This window comes from Pleurodeles waltl, chromosome 6 (assembly GCF_031143425.1).
Source record: "Pleurodeles waltl isolate 20211129_DDA chromosome 6, aPleWal1.hap1.20221129, whole genome shotgun sequence".
Classification (NCBI taxonomy): domain Eukaryota; kingdom Metazoa; phylum Chordata; class Amphibia; order Caudata; family Salamandridae; genus Pleurodeles; species Pleurodeles waltl.
This window is the reverse complement of record NC_090445.1, coordinates 444,237,870-444,242,533: the sequence shown is the minus strand read 5'-3', so window position 1 is coordinate 444,242,533 and position 4,664 is coordinate 444,237,870.

Below are 4,664 nucleotides of genomic sequence, written 5' to 3'. Positions count from 1 at the left end.
TTATGAACCTCCTGTAATACCCAGTGAGGCCTAAGAAGGCTCTCACCTGGGTCTGAGTTGTAGGGGGAACCCAATCTATAATAGTTTGGATTTTCCCCTGAAGTGGTGCAATCTGTTCTCCACCTACCAGGTGTCCCAGATAAACCACTTTGCCCTGCCCTATCTGGCACTTTGAAGCCTTGATAGTGAGGGCTGCCTTTTGCAGGCCCTCCACAACTTTCCATAGGTGGACCAGGTCATCATCCCAGCTGGAGCTAAAGACAGCTATATCATCTAGATATGCTGCACTAAAAGCCTCAAGCCCTTGCAGGACTGTATTCACCAACCTCTGAAAAGTGGCAGGTGCATTTTTCAACCCAAAAGGCATTACTGTGAATTGGTAGTGCCCTCCAATGGTTGAAAATGCAGTTTTTGCTTTTGCATCCTCTGATAACTTGATCTGCCAATACCCTGCAGTCAAATCAAAGGTGCTTAGATACTTGGCAGATGCCAGTGTATCTATTAGCTCATCTGCCCTGGGTATAGGGTGAGCATCAGTTTTGGTTACCTGGTTGAGACCTCTATAATCTACACAAAACCGCATTTCCTTCTTTCCATCTTTGGAATGAGGTTTTGGTACAAGTACCACAGGAGAGGCCCATGGACTTTCAGAGTGCTCAACCACTCCCAGTTCTAGCAGTTTCTGCACCTCTTGTTTTATGCAGTCTCTGACATGGTCAGGCTGCCTATAGATCTTACTTTTGACAGGCAAGCTGTCTCCAGTATCTATAGTGTGCTCACACCAAGAAGTGGTGCCTGGCACAGTAGAAAGAGTTCAGAAAACTGACCTAGGAGATTTATGCAGTGGTCTTTCTGCTCAGCAGTAAGACAATCTGCCAAAACTACACCTTCCACTAGAGCATCTTGTTCTGTGGAAGAGAAGAGATCAGGGAGAGGGTCACTCTCTTCTTCCTGTCCCTCATCTGTTTCCATGAGCAGGGTGAGATCAGCCCTGTCGTAGTAGGGTTTCAGGCGATTGACATGGAGCACCCTAAGGGGACTCCTGGCAGTGCCTAAGTCAACTAAGTAGGTGACTTCACCCTTTTTCTCAACAATAATGTGGGGTCCACTCCATTTGTCTTGGAGTGCTCTTGGGGCTACAGGCTCAAAGACCCACACTTTCTGCCCTGGTTAGTACTGAACCAAAACAGCCTTCTGGTCATGCCATTGCTTTTGGCGCTCTTGGCTGGCCTGAAGGTTTTTACTGGCCTTTTTCATGTACTCAGCCATTCTAGATCTTAGGCCAAGTTCATAGACCACTATGTCTTGCTTAGGAGCTTTTAAAGGTTGTTCCCAACCCTCCTTCACAAGTGTTAGAGGACCTCTCACAGGGTGTCCAAATAGGAGTTCAAAGGGGCTGAAGCCCACTCCTTTTTGGGGTACCTCCCTGTAAGCAAAAAGGAAGCAAGGTAACAGGATATCCCATCTCCTGCGGAGTTTTTCAGGGAGTCCCATTATCATTCCTTTGAGAGTTTTATTAAACCTCTCAACCAGTCCATTTGTTTGTGGATGATAGGGTGTGGTGAACTTGTATGTAACACCACATTCCTTCCACATGGCCTTTAAGTAAACAGACATGAAATTGCTTCCCCTGTCTGATACCACCTCTTTTGGGAAGCCCACCCTGGAAAAGATTCCCAGGAGGGCCTTTGTCACTGCAGGAGCTGTAGTGGTCCTTAGAGGAATTGCTTCAGGATATCTGGTGGCATGGTCCACTACCACCAAAATAAACCTATTGCCTGAAGCAGTAGGAGGGTCAAGGGGGCCAACTATGTCAACCCCTACCCTTTCAAAGGGAACCCCAACCACAGGCAGTGGAATAAGGGGTGCCTTTGGAGTGCCACCTGTCTTGCCACTGGCTTGACAGGTTTCACAGGACTTACAAAATTCCTTTGTGTCCTCTGACATTCTAGGCCAATGAAACAAGGGGACAAGCCTGTCCCAAGTTTTCATTTGCCCCAAATGTCCAGCTAAGGGAATGTCGTGGGCTAGAGTTAGGAGGAACTTTCTGTATTCCTGAGGAATCACCAATCTCCTGGCAGCTCCAGGTTTTAGATCCCTTGCTTCAGTATACAAAAGGTTGTCCTCCCAGTAAACTCTGTGAGAGTCACTGACATCCCCATTTGCTTGTTTGACAGCTTGCTGCCTTAGACCCTCTAGTGTGGGACAGGTATGCTGTGCCACACTCAGCTCCTCCCTGGCAGGCCCCCCTTCACCCAAAAGCTCAGCAGTGTCTGCTTCCAGCTCCTCTGGTGTAGGTTCTGCACAGGGTGGAAATTCTTCTTCCTCCGAAGTAGAATCCACTGTAGAGGGAGGGATAGTAGGTAGTGTTTTACCTTTACTAACCCTAGCTTTAGGGAGTACTTGGTCCATTCTTCCAGGATCCAAGTCACCCTGTCCTTTTTGCTTTTTGGCCTGAGCCCTGGTTAAAGCAAAAATATGCCCTGGAATGCCCAGCATTGCTGCATGAGCCTCCAACTCCACATCGGACCAAGCTGATGTCTCTAAATCATTCCCTAGTAGACAGTCTACAGGTAAATCTGAGGCAACCACAACTTTCTTTGGACCAGTAACCCCCCCCCCCCCCAGTTGAGATTTACAACAGCCATGGGGTGGCTAAGTGTGTTGTTATGAGCATCAGTTACTTGGTACTGGTGACCAAGTAGGTGTTGTTCAGGGTGGACCAGTTTCTCTATTACCATGGTAACACTGGCACCTGTGTCCCTGTAGGCCTGAACCTCAACACCATTTATTAGGGGAAGTTGCTTGTACTTATCCATATTAAGGGGACAAGCAACCAAGGTGGCCAAATCAATGGCCCCCTCAGAGACTAACACAGCCTCTGTGGTCTCCCTAACAAGACCAACCCCAACTAAGTTACCAAAAGTGAGCCCAGCTACTCCCTTGGATTGGCTATTAGTAGGTTTGCTCCCACCACCACTGCTATTACTAGGGGCACTAGGTGTAGCAGCAGGGGTTGTAGTGGTAGGAGGCTTGGTGCTTTTCTTTGGACAACTGGGATCTGTTGTCCAATGGCCTTTTATTTTACATAAATAGCACCATGGTTTATTTTCTTTGTTTTGATTTGAAGAGGATTTGGGCCTACCACCCCCACCAGAGTGTTTTTGTGGGCCTGATGAAGACTCATTTTTAGATTTGTCCCCACCCTTGTCAGAAGACTTACCATCCTTCTTCTTGCCATCCTTGTCACCCCCTGTATGAACTTTTCTGTTCACCCTTGTTCTGACCCATTTGTCTGCCTTCTTTCCCAATTCTTGGGGAGAAGTCTGATCAGAGTCTACCAGGTACTGGTGTAACAAATCAGACAAACAATTATTAAGAATATGCTCTCTCAGGATTAAGTTATACAGACTTTCATAGTCAGAAACTTTACTGCCATGTAACCACCCCTCCAAGGCCTTCACTGAATGGTCAACAAAGTCTACCCAGTCTTGTGGAGACTCCTTTTTGGTTTCTCTGAACTTCATCCTGTACTGTTCAGTGGTTAAGCCATAACCATCTAGGAGTGCATTCTTAAGAACTGTAAAATTATTGGCATCACTTTCTTTAACTGTAAGGAGCCTATCCCTACCTTTTCCACGGAAAGATAGCCATAGGATAGCAGCCCACTTCCTTTGAGGGACCTCCTGTACAACACAGGCCCTCTCAAGTGCAGCAAACCACTTGTTAATGTCATCCCACTCCTTGTAAGGGGGAACTATCTTGTGCAGATTCCTAGAATCATGCTCTTTTGCAGGATGACTATTTGGAATACTGCTGCTGCCACCATGGGGTCCAAACCCCAACCTCTGTCTTTCTTTTTCTAAGTCAAATGCTTCCCTGTCTAGATCCAGCTGTTGCTTTTTAAGCTTCTGCCTGGACTCTTCCACTCTCAATCTATTGAGTTCCCTTTCTAACATTCTGTCTTCAGGGATGGTGGGTTGGGCATGCCTTGACACAGAAGAATGGTGTGAATGGACAGAGGGAGACCTGTCCCTAACAGATGGCACTCTAACATTCTGGCCTACAGAAGTAACACTCCTACTGTGATGGGAACTCACATTAGTACCAGCCATGCTAGGTGGCTTGCTAGGGGGCAGGTTGGAAAGACTCCCTCCCTGGGGGTGCCCCAGAATCAGAGTGGGAACCATCAGCCAATTTCTCACCAGAAGTGCCAACTAAGGTCTTATCTTGTTCAATGAGCATATTAACTAACAGTTGTCTTGAGGGATTCTTCCCTACCCCTAAACCTCTATCTATGCAGAGACTCCTTGCTTCCTTCCTGCTAAGGTTGTCATAAGCTATGCTGGCCAGATCAAGAGTTTGGCCTGTACCAGACATGATAGACAAGAGTTTAAGGGACAGAAAAAGAAAGAAAACATTTTCAGAACTTTTGAAAGGACAGAGAAAAAACTTGTAAAACTTTTTAAGAACTTTTTGAAAGTTTTAGAGGTACTTTTCAGCACTTAGCAAAGAAGTGAGAGGAGAAAAGCAAAACTTTTTGGTTAGGTGTACATACACTGAACTTGTTTTGTATATTTTTCTCTTATGAAAAGTACAATATGACAAAGTGGTAAGTAGTTGCAAGTACTTATCCCACCGCTGCACAACCAATGTAGGAGGCT